The 12680-nt window shown below is 42.1% G+C and overlaps 1 protein-coding gene across 6 annotated transcripts in view; it reads right to left on the bottom strand.

The window, feature by feature from the left end:
• The window catches only part of SERTAD2 (SERTA domain containing 2), a 130903-nt gene that overhangs the window by 13100 nt on the left and 105123 nt on the right, over positions 1–12680 (bottom strand). Inside the window, exons 1-3 of one of the 6 annotated variants that reach the window (XM_037126271.2) lie at positions 9255–9585; positions 8711–8781; positions 4958–5101 (exon numbers count right to left, since the gene is read on the bottom strand). The exons of 1 other annotated variant lie outside the window; for it this stretch is intronic. The gene's annotated coding sequence lies outside the window, so the exon portion shown is untranslated. Of the gene's footprint in view, positions 1–4957; positions 5102–6920; positions 6955–8710; positions 8782–9254; positions 9587–12680 lie in introns of those variants that run through there. 4 more of the 6 variants (XM_037126275.2, XM_037126272.2, XM_037126273.2 and 1 more) reach the window with 4 other exon arrangements.

The raw sequence follows: 12680 nt of genomic DNA on the forward strand, positions 1-12680 counted from the left end.
CTCAAGTAACAACAAAACACGCGGAAAGAACAAGAAGGCCACCCAAAAAGGACACGGCAGGGGTGGTGCTGGCAGGATCAGAGAGAAAGCTAAGAGAAACAGGTGAATCCTCCAAGGGTTTGCAGTCCAAGGGTGTGTGATGCCGCGGCAGGTGCAGGAGTAGTGAGAGTCCCCCCCATGCATCTGGGTGGCAATTTGGTGAGCCTCCAGGAGAAGCAGGGGACAACCAGCACTCCCAAAGGCTGCCTTCAGACTCCAAGATGACTGCCTCTGGCCTAGGGGAATGGCAGATACTGGGGGAAATTTCACTGGGGGGAGAGCCTCTCCTATTATTTACAGACAAGGATAAGACTCCCAGAAGACAAGGGATGTTAGTAACAGAACCCCTGAAGCTGCCTAGATGGGGAAGCCCTTAAAAAAAAAACCCACCCCCCCACTCCCCAAAGCTCATCTAGAATGAGGTCCCTGCAGTAACATCCATGCTAATTGGTAAGTAAGACAAAGCCTTCCCTAACAAATCAGCAATGTCATTATGAAGCCAGTCACTAGATGAAGCCAGTCAGGCACGCTGGGGCGCTATTCTGCAGCTGTAACCCGACACCACTGTTTGCTGCGTGCCCCCTCCCGCCTCTCCCCCTGCGCAGGGGCTCGGCCGGCCGCGGGTGCGGTGCCCCGCAGCTTATTAATCACCAGACACTGACTTTCGAAGGAAACCAACGGGAACAATCGCCTTTACTTTCTTGACAGCATCTCAAAGCCTGGAGATAAACGAAAATTCGGCCAGGAAGTCAACTTCTAAGTGAATTAAAAAAAAAAAAAGAAAAACTTTTACTATTTGGGGAAGTTTTTTTTAAGAAACTCTAGCTCTCGCGCTCAAGATTTTAACACACTTGTATTAAGTTGAAGACGGTTTCCGATACTATTGGTTTGTTAAATATAACGAACCTGTTCTCTTGGGGAAAAAAATTAAAGCTTGACAACAAACTGCATGTAGTAGGCAAAATGGAGTCAAATTCTGAGAGAGAATGTTTCAAGTAAATATTTCTTTGGAATAAATTATGGCCTAGTTAATAAATATATGGAAAGAAAAATTGGCTTTTTTAGAGTGTAACTGTTAAGTAGTATAGAATGTTTCATATCCTGTCTTGCTGGTTCCTCTAATAGCTGGGAATTTTAGGTTTTAAACCTAACTCTTTTGAAGCTAGGGACACCAGCCACCTTCTTTGGAAGGCAGTGGGAGTGCAAACGATTCTTTTATTTTACCTAAGGATTGTGGCTTAAAGCACTGCACACTTAAAAGTGAAAGACTGGGCAGAATTACAGTTTTTAAACTTAAGTTTAACAAAAACATACTCAATATGATATGATGCTTGGAATTTCCTTTAAAATACTTTAGGAAAAATACCTGGCTGTGTAGATGACCCAAGATTGACAAAATGTTGATAACTGTTGGCGCTGGGTGATGAGAACAAGGGGGCGAGTTGTGCCCTTCCCTTTACTTTTGAGTATTTTGGAATTTTCCACAATAAAGTTAAAAACATACAACATACCTATACTTATTTTTAACATCCCACAAATTTACAAAATCAAGTAAGCACAATAAATTATTTACACTCTCACCGAGAACTATTTTATTAACTTGATAGATTATTTTATACAGAAGAAAACTATTAAAGCTCTATGTAAACAAGCATGCCCAGTAGGAGTCAGAACTCCTTTCAAGCTGAAAGACAGCACTCCACAGTCAGCCGCAAGGGGGCACAGCAGAGCAACAAGGCACTCCTGAAGTCTGGTTATTCACAGCAATTTCTACCTACAGATCTCTCAAAGTATACACGTTTCCAAGATTGTTCCCAAATTCCGGTCTCTGCAGGACACTGGTAAGCAAGCCAAGAACCTTGCCAATGCCAAACTAAATTACATTATGCTATGGGTTCAAATTCTTGAAATACTGTATGTAGAAAAAGGCTGTTGCCTGTATATAAGAAACACTGATGTTTCAAAAACTATGGTTAAAATTCCTGGAGGATTTCTGAAGTAAGAACACACGCATGATAAAATACACGCAAAGCCCATACTGTAAGATGTGGACTTAGAGAAGTCAGCAGTTCAGAATTTCCACTGGGGGTACCAAAGCGGAGTCCCAACCACACGATGGGTGGTCTCAAGGTAAACATTAAGAATTTTACTAGTATAGAAAAGCCTTCAATAATCCTACTGCTTCTTAATATCAGGAAATTACTTACACACTGAACAGATCAGCAGTTATTTGGGAAAACTTCATGAAAATTATCAGGGAGGAGTCATAAAATGCAACACAGTTAACCTTAGATAATAGAGCAAATTACTGTATAACTACTTGCTGGAATTCTGTCTACTCAAATTACAAAGTCAGGTTCTATGATGTGTGTTCAGTAATAATGTTCATAAGAGGTGAACTATTATCACCAATATTTCCATTTGAAACTTGGTAAAAACATATTTTTATAAATAATATAATCATTTAAATTATTGTGATACTTCATACTAATTTGGTGCCAGAAACACATCTTTAGCTGAATCTAAGGCCTCATTAACATAAAGGAAAGGAAGCTTATATTTTAATTTCTTTCCATTAAGATTATGTGCTTGTAAAGATCAGCCAGCCTCACCCCACCCCCATTCCTGTGCATAATGAAAATATTTTTTGCTCCTGTATTTATAATTGCTTGAATGGGATTCTGGTGTCAACTCCCTCCGCCCCCTGAAGACACCTTGTTTTTCCCCTCACACCAGAGACCTTTAATGAACGTCAAGGGGGAAAAGGGTTAAGGTAGAAACCAAATGCTTTGCTAAAAATATGTGACGGTTTTTTTTTTTAAAGAGGGCTATGAGATATATGCAACAGTCACACGGAAAAAGATAAATGTAGTTTGTTAGAACAAATCTGTGAAAAATAAAATTGCATATTAGTTAAAACAAAAGGTTTTCTTTTGAGTTTTGTTAGCCAACTACTGGCCAAGAATAAAACAAATTAAAAACTACGTATGCTACATCAGGAAGGGTTTTTATGGATGTTTCTTTCAGGTTATGATTAGCTTTTAACTTCTTTTCTTTCAAAGTTGGAATGCTTTATTACTGTGAAAAAAATCACTTAAAAGAAGACATGCTATAAAATACTTCTCACAAACACAGAACATATTTTATCTCTTAACTTCCACATGCTAAAAGAAGACAATCAGAGCGATGTTATTTCTTTGTTTACTTACTGAGTGAATCTAAACCTTGTATTATATGGTCTAAACCTGGATGCCTTAAAAGAAAACTATCAAATTTCTACAATATGACAGATGAGTATAAAAATAGACATGTAAAGGGGAGGAAGTAACTATTCTACTACGTAAATATCTGCCCCAAGTAAGCAATATGTATATATATTCCAAATGTTTACTTTAGTTACTTCGATGAATCAGGCAGAACAAAGACAATTTAAACTTTACATCATATACTTGAATAATTCACAAAGTAGAAAAGGGAGATGAGACTACAAACTAAACCTGAGGGCAGTGAAGGATACTTTGTAAATGTTGCAGCCATTCATTTTTATTTACTTTGGGGCTATTTTGACATCAAATGTATTTTTCCGGAGGACTTCTGTATATTGATAATTAATGACCCACAGAACTTCCCACACATTTAGTCAAATACAATAAAAATAATCAGAGTACCATACTGAATGTAATACATATTTATTTTCTTAGGAAGCAACCTCTTCATACTTTAACTTCAAGGATCCTCAGTGATCTTGAAGGAGAGGCTGCCTCCAAACCAGCCCCCCTGTCCCCAACACTCCAATTCATCCCACCTGTCTTCCTGAGGAATCTGGGTCTTGAATTAGTAAACCAATTACTGTTAGAAAGCAAAAAAAAAAAAAAAAAATCATTGCCAGATGAAATCTATTTTATATTTCTGGAGATGGTAAAAAGACTTTAAAAAATTAATCTGTCTTAAAAACTGTTCAGAAAAGACCATCACCAGGCTCAGGGCAAGCATGGCGGCAGCGCAAAACTTCCCTCTTCAGAGGCAGGCCACAGGGCTCCAACTCCCGTGCCAGCGCGGTTCTCTAGGGCAGCAGGGAAGACATGGGCGTACACACAACACATGGAGGTTCCCTCCTCAAAAAAGGAAAGAAGTCGGAAAAGCAAATCTGAATCATGTATTATTAGAAAATGGGATAACCACTCAGGGAAGGTAGATCAGTTTAAAACTGTTGCCACCTCGTTATCTCATTAGTGTGGCTACAATTTTATGCCAACCTGTTCTGGAGTAGAGATGACCTTGGAACTTTCAGATTCCCTAAGTTTAACTCGGGCAGCCCTTCTAAACACCAGGGTGGGGTACTCCAGCGGGCCTGCCTGAAGCCCCAGGAGCGTGGTGTAGAATGATAAGCAGCCTGCCAGGGGAGAAGGGAGCAAGGGGCTAAAGGTTGATTTGCAGAGAGTGACATTTCAGTATTCAACTTTTTTATAATATATTCAAATAGAACTTTTTACTTTTGTTCACACAGCCCCTCTACAGATGTGTGTGTATGTGTATAAAATGTCCTTAAGAGCCAGAATCCATTTCCCTTCACTATTCTATGTGAAACTCCTTAGAAACAAACAAACAAAAAACTATGAAGGTTTCTTAAAGGAAACAAAGCTTAGAATTAAATAATAACTGCAAAGCTACAAGTTTTTGCACCGAGGCAAAAAGATAGTAATACAGACATGAACTCGTTTTAAGAACTTAGGTTTGCTGCTACCTGGAGTTACTAGAGAAACAAAGCTGCCTTTGGGCACCTAAAACTAGTCAGACCTGCTGTAGCAGTTGCACAGTCAGCTCCAGATCTGTCCTCCACTCTCCTCCCTCCGGCCCCCACCCCACGCATCCGCATAGCTCACTCCACTCAGGGCGGCGCCTAGCCGGGCACACTCACCCCACGTTCTGCTGTCCCTGCTCAGAGGCAGGGCCGGCTCCGGACACACGGCGTGCAAGTGAGAGAGGAGGCCAGACAAGAGGCAGCAGATGCCAACTCCATTCGGAACCGGAAGCAGAATACAGCTTATGTGATCCCAAATTTCTAAAACAGATAAATTGTGGTGCTTGCTTCAGTGACACCCAGCAGGCATTTCCAATTAAGTTCAGATAAGGGACAGAAGATCGTGAGAGGAGACAAAGGAGCCCTTCCAGCTCTCGGGGGCCCTCAGACCACAAAGAGAGCAGAATTTTCAAAGGGGAGTTTGCACTGCCTGCGGAGGGTGCTTGTTTAAAAAAAATAAGCATCTGTTTTGTCCTTTGAGAAATCATATGTTTTTAAAGACATTGTGTTTTTATTTTTCAATTTCTATCTGTATTAAAAAAATTTTTTTAGACAGCCAAGCATGCTTTGTTTGTCTCATGATCTTCAAGGAAAAACAAACAAACAAACAAAACAAGGCATCTATTTATTACCCAGAACAGGAATATTGTCTTATTGGCCTGACATATGCCATTCACAGATTCATACAAAGAATGAACTGCCACACAGTGCCCTTGGAGAAAGACACTGCTCCACATAATGAGTGATGGGTGCTCCAGGGCACAGCTCTGTTCACAGGGCTTCCCAGCATCTGCACAGAGGGCAGAAGTTTGCCTTTAATACCAATTGCACTGGCCACTGGAGACAACACTTCCTTTGAAAAAGATGTGCCAACTTTGGTCAGGAGATGTTTCCTTCAAGAACATTAAAACAAAATTAAACATGCACACACTTAAGCAGAAGCACTACCTTGTGGGTTTCTGTCAATTGTTTAAGGAATGTTTATTAACAGTGGGTAGAAAATACATGATTTGTATATGTGCAGTGGCCACTGCATTTTTATATTTTCATGTTCTGTTGGTCGGTATTAATTCATGGAAAGACCTATGATGGTGGCTGTTCCCCATATTGTGAGGCCATTTTTACATAAAACTGGAGCTTGCCCTAAGGTGCCTTTTGTATATACCTGACCTTTGGACTCAGTAATCAGAGAGAAAGTCAGTCTCTCAGTCTTTCTCTTTCTCTCTCTCTCCTTTGCCCAGAAACTAATGCAACTACAGCTATTTCCTATAGGACAGAGGTGTCAAACTCATTTTCAACGGGGGCCACATAAGCCTCGTGGTTGCCTTCAAAGGTCGAATGTAATTTTAGGACTGTAGAAATGTAACTACTCCTTAACAATTACAAGAGAGCTCAGCGATGCTGCTGGGTAGAGACAAGGTGCCGGGCCAGATAAAACGAGGTGGAGGCCAGATTCGGCCCTTGGCCTTGTGTTTGCCACCCGTGCTACAGGATAGGCCGTAATAATTTAACATAAAATTTCTGTAGCAGCAAAGTTTTAAAAACATTCTGTGAGTGAATTACAGTTCACAATCTTAAATTCCAAAATTATCTATACATATTTTAATCTATATGTAATACTGACAAAGTTGTCTTGATTTTTCTGATACAAATGAAACATAAGATAACCCTTCACAGTTTCACTAGTGTTCTTGAACAAGAAACAACAAAATACCTTTTAAAGTTTCTATTGGAGCTTTTACCCTTCTTAGCTATATAAAGTGCTCTGGCTCAGGGTAACTTTTAGTATAATTTGATACTGATAATTTGTAATCTGTTATTTTACTTATTGACAGAAAAAACGTTACGTATTTGTATAAATGTCTATCTACTATCTATCTATCTATCTGTAATCTCCCTTAGACCTTTTTGATCTCTTTTGGATGTGTGTGCTTGTTTCTAAGATAGTGTTGTAACTTTCATTCTGCCGTTGAATCGCTGTTTAAAATAGTAGATGCCCTGGCTGGGTGGCTCAGTTGGTTAGAGCATAGTCCCGTACACTAAAAAGGTTGTGGGTTCAATTCCCAGTCAGGGCACTTACCTGTGGTGCAGGTTTGATCCCCATACTGGTTGCAGGAGGCAACAGATCAATGTTTCTCTCTCTCATTAATCAATAAATATATCTTCAGGTGAGGATAAATAAATAAATAAATAAATAAATAAATAAAATCGTGGATGCCAAAAGCTGTCAGTTGCTACACAAATTTGAGTGAGTTTTAAAATCTCACAATATATACTGTTTTACTATACTCATTAATAATCAGTGCATGATAACTGGGTAAAATTTGTATTTTAGCTTCTGAATTAAATGTAAAAAGTTTCCAATGGAGGCAATTTGGCAAAGAGGAGCCTAGAGATTTTCTAAATCTGAGTTAATATCCTTCTCTTAGTTCTTAAAGGAAAACAAACTCGAGCAGCTGTTACCTAAGAAGCTGTGACACTTGCCTGACAATAAAACTGTTCCCTCGGACATCTCTTGTCTATACTTGATTGGTATTAAAATATGAGTCCTCTCTCCTACCTGTTGTAGTAAAGCAAGAAACACAACTGAGTGTTTAACACAAACAAAAAGGCTGTCAAATCCATTTCTTAGGATTTCTCATCCATGAGAAACATGGTTATACACGTTTTAATTAGGAGTAAGGGAAAGAAGTAAAAATTATTTAAGGGTGCCAAACTTGATGAACAACATTAACAAACTTTATGTTAACATATATATACTTCTAAGTAAATCAATGAAGTGAAAGAACAACTTGCTAACATTTCTCGCAGTTTTCTTTTTTCAACAAAGACATTGATAAAATGAACAGGAAAAGCAGAGATCCATGAACAAGCTACAACTGCTCATGCCAGAAGCTGGGATCTCAGGATGGGTATTTTCGTCTTCACAGCATACCCTAGCACACTCAAATCAGAACGGACTGCTATAAAAATGGGGGATGGGAGGAGCTCTTGGGGTGAGACCTGCCTTCTGGTTAGCTGAGGAACCCCCGCCCCCGCCCCCCACCCACAAAACAACCTACAGGCTCTCAGGTGGACTGTCCTCCAGGGGTTGAGTGGAGCCAAGAGCCCACTTCACTCTTGTCAGAGACTAGTCCCTAATTATAAAAGGCTACTTTGAACACTTAAGGCCTCAGGGATCCTATTGGCTACTATAATTCCTAGGCTCTTTACACACATTATGAACATTTCTTAACATGTATTGGGAAATCAAAAAGCGTATTTCATGAACAAAGCTTGACAGCATTCACATACTATCTTCCTTAAGACCATCTGGGGCTGCTGAATCCAATTCAGATAAAAACTGCTGTAGTCTGAGTCTAGATATCTTACCCTGCCAATTGCCCTTCCCCATTCAGTGCCTGTAAAAACTTACTTTCCACCTCCTAAAACATCCAGAAACTACCCAGTGTTAGAGCAAAGTTACTCTTAGACAAACTATATTTAATCTTTTTGGCAACTTAAGACTAAACCCCAAACTCTACTCCTGTCTATTACTATTATTTCTGCTAAAGGTATAACTAATGACCAAGGAAAAACATAAGAACCATTTATGATTTTTCTCTCCATGCAATGGCCCTCTTAGACCAAGCACCCTCTGTCTTAATGGTACAAAGTCCAGGGCTTGGGACAGCTGGCTTCCCTCCACCCACTCCCTTTCAGTCATAGGCGGTCACCACCAAGATGACTTGTAGATTTCTAACTAAAAAACCAATGAAACCTTAAGTTTAATATACATGTATATTCAAAAATCAATTCACTTGCATATGGGCAAAAAGAGGGTGGAGAAGGATTTTTAAGCTAAAAACACACGGAAACACAGAAACGCACCATAGCAAGTTGGATGCAAACCCGGGCACAGAACTCAAAAGTGAACCAGCCTTTGCGGCAGCAATCCGAGCCTTAAAAAAAAAAAAAAAAAAGAGAGAGAGAGAGAGAGAGAAAAGTCTCGCACGTTCACAACAACACAACCGCCACAACACGCACACACGTCCCAGCTGTAAAACCGACAGCTCCAAGCTCCCTCAGTCTCTCTGAGAGCTCTGGTTAGCTCCCGACCCCATCCTGACCCCCGTCCGTGACTGCCCGTCCCCTGCCCTTCCCCCAGCAGATCTGCCCTCGGACGCTGGGGGTCCCTGGCCCTCGCTCCGGGCGTCCAAGGGCGCCGGGCCGGAAGGCAGACGGAGGGAGCTCTCCTCCAGGTACCTGCTCCAGCTCAGGTCCCTCTGGGGAGGCTCCAGCGACCCTCGCGACTGCCTGGGGCCCTCCTCCACCCTCTAGGCTTTCCGACCCTTGGCCGGGTCCCAACGCCGCCCCCACCCATGGTAGCGCAGCGCATCGGAAGCCCCTCCAGCCCAGCGCCGGGAGAACTTACCACATGCAGTTCCACCTGGGAACTAACGCATCGGGAGGGGTTTCTCTGCCCACTCCTCAAGCTAGTCCAGGTCCATGCGGAGTACCCAGCTCCCGGGTCCTGAGGGTAGCGCCAGGGAGCGGGCAAGAGGCGAGACTGAAGCTAAGACTCCGCCGTCCTCTGCCTGCGCGCTTGGAACATTATACAATGGTGGAGGAGGAGGCAGAGGTGGCGGCGGCGGCGGCAGGCAGCGGAGGAGGAAGCGGGAGGCGGGCGAAGGGGGCGCCCTGACCCAGCGAGCAGCAGCTAGTGCTCCAGCACTAGCTGTGCAGGAGTGACGTGCGGCCAGCGAGCCTCCCCGGAGCTCCGGGCCCGGGGCTCAATAGTCCCCGCCCCTCCACCGCCCCGCCCCGCCCCTTCGCCGCCCCGCCCCGCCTTCTCCCCTGGCGGTCCCGGGAGGCTCGATAAATGCCGAGCAGCCCCGGCAGCCAGAGGAGCAGGAAGGAGCAGGCGGAGCACAGGAGACGCCGGGTGGCAGCACGGCCCATCGCTCCCTCTCCGGCCAGCGCCCCCTTTATTTTCTCTTAAGGATTAAAGAGAAGGCGAGCGGAAAAAAGAAATTTTGACTAGGGGATCACTGCTAACCACCAATAATCCCCTCACACTCTACAAAATATTCAATGCAAATGACGGAACGGCTAGTGACAAAGGCAACAGCGAGTGAAGCGCGCGAACAGCCTGCAGAGTGGTGCGACCGCAAATATGACAAGCATCCGAGCTATTCGGCAACTTGGGGCGGGTCAGCTGGGCGGGCAGGGTCCCCAGGGGTGGTGGTTGGGGCAAAAATCAGACCCTGAGGTGCAACATCCCCGCTGCCCACTGGGCTTTCGAGACCGAGTCACGGGAGGGCACAGGCGGCAACGTCATCAACTGGGACACTCCCCGACGCTCGGGTCTGAGGATTCACAAGTGACCAGCAAAGATATCCCAATGGCAGGATGGCGGCTCCAGCTGGAACCGGGGATAGAGAATGCTCCTTGCGTGTGGTGGCCCTGGCCCAATATTCTAAATGATTCGCCAAGTCAACAGTACTTTCCGAGCAGGACATAAGGAACTGAGTTGCATCCTTCACACCAGGCTGCACCGAGGTGCAGATCCAGGAGCCCGCTGCCTGACTGCCCACCTATCTTGAAAAAGTTCACACCAGTTAGGAAGCCAGGCTTTGAGATGGCCCTAGGAGGCCAGACGCTCTGTCCTCTGCCCAGAATTTTCATGTTGATAGCCTTTTTCCTCTCCTTAAGAAAGCTTCTACTTGGAACTACTTATATTTAGTAGGAAACATACTAGTTGGGAAAGGTTGTTGGTGCCCTAATCATGTGAATTTAAAAGTATTGGAAAATTAAAGACAGCTCCCCTGGAAAATTAAAATTACTTTTTTAAAAAAATCACATGAGCATTCAGTGTAAAAAGTGTTACAAAAAGTAATTCAGGCACCTTAAAAATTTGGCTGCCACCCCAATCAATATCATCTCAAATCACTTCCCCATTTAATAGTCCACTATACCAGTTATATTTAAGGATAATAAAGCTTTAAGACCCAACATAAAGGTGATTATAAGTCGTTAACATCAAGACAAGTTTAGACCTATTCGAACTGTTCTGTAATGATTTGTTATCAATCAAATTGATGATATTATCGAAATTAATTAAAACTGGGCTAAAATATTTGTAGAGGAGACAATGTTTCTTGTTTTATCTTTAAGGGGAATGAAAATGATTGTTACTAGACTCACGGTATAATTAAAACCTTATACAGATTTTCTTTAAGTGTAACCAATGCCAAAAGCTAATTATTTATGGCTGTCTTTGGAAAGTCTTGTTGTAATGGTGTTCCAAATTATCCATCATGGAAGTAATGCTCAGGGCCCTCTGCAGGTCCTGCTCAGTTTGTGCCTGGGTGGCATGGCACATTCAAACGTTTTTGCTGGGAAGCCAAGATATTTTTCATTTCCTGAGTTCTGCCTTTTAGAGAGGACACTAACTACTAACAGTTTCCTAACCATCCACTCACTTATACTTTCAGCACTCACTTTAAGGAAAAGCCATTGAAATAGAACCTTCGGTCTCTTCCTGTGATAAGTTTGTAGTGGAGGTCAGAGGCTCTGTTGAATTTTAAATGAATTTAAACTGTTATTGATGAACTGAGGTTAGCAACAAGTTAGAGTTGCAGAATTTTTGTGGCACTTGGATATTTTCTAGCAAATGGATTCCCAAATGCAGTATTCCTGTACACATGAACTAAGATCAAAGTGACAATTTTGGGGTCTCCTGAGTGGACTCATGGTTCTGATAGTGTTTGGTATGTGTGCAGCAATTGAGTGCTTAGAAAGCAACCTGAGTTTTGAGATGAAATGGTTTTCACTTTTCCACACATTTCAAGGTTGTAATATTCTATCCGTGCACATATTATAAAGAGTCCCACTTCCCCCACTTTTAGATTCTGGCATCTTTCACCAAGAAGTTAAAGTACGAAATAGAGCTTCAATAGCTGCTGATGTGGTCCAACACCAGGTGGTTAACCAACCCCCACCCCAAGGTGGAGTCCCTGCGGGGTGGCTCTGGGAATCCAAGACCCTGAGGGTGAGAAAAGGCCCTCCCAGAACTTTTGAAGTCAACTTCCTTCAGTATGCAGTGGCATGATTTTTAAAAATTATTTATTCCTAGCAAATGAGCAAGAAATGTCCAGTGAACATGTAAGTGTCATATTCACTCTTTGGGACATTTAACAGACCATTTAAAATAATCCTGCCTTCAGGATTCAGAGTTTCCAGTTTCTTTCTCTCACTTGCACCTATAAAAAATTAGGCCAGTCATCCACATTTAACTACCAGGAACATACCTGTTTAGGGAGAAAAGAAACATTGCTTTTCTAAGTATAGAATTGTGATGGTAATTTTTAAAAATACTCATGAGTTTAATTTCAGAGAGGCACTTCTCAACATTGCTTTGTAGTTCTGGGTACTGGTTTGCACTTCACTGCTTCTCTTGAAAGTTTCTGTGCCTTCACATTTTGCAAACTACTAGACTACTGCACTAACTGAAGGCCACTTTTAGCACTTAATTAGTATGCATGAAAGAAATGACAGAAGGACAAGCTGGTTATATAAACTGAGAAGCAAAGACTTTAAAGTAGTTTTCAAACTTTTTCTTTCACCTTTATTATATTTTATCTTTCCCATTCCACATGAAGTATTGGTAATAATCATCTACCTACATACCTTGGAAACATTGGTCTTACAGAAAAAAAAGGTAAAATTTCAGTTATTAAAGACATTGTATATAGCCAGCTGTGCTACAAAACCTTTTCATAGCCTTTTCAAAATACAGAGATCCTAAGTGAATGTGGATTTCTCTTCACTGATAACTGAAAACTGTCAACAAATCTTT

This window comes from Artibeus jamaicensis, unplaced genomic scaffold (assembly GCF_021234435.1).
Source record: "Artibeus jamaicensis isolate MK-2021 breed Jamaican fruit bat unplaced genomic scaffold, CSHL_Jam_final contig_3175, whole genome shotgun sequence".
Lineage (NCBI taxonomy): Eukaryota > Metazoa > Chordata > Mammalia > Chiroptera > Phyllostomidae > Artibeus > Artibeus jamaicensis.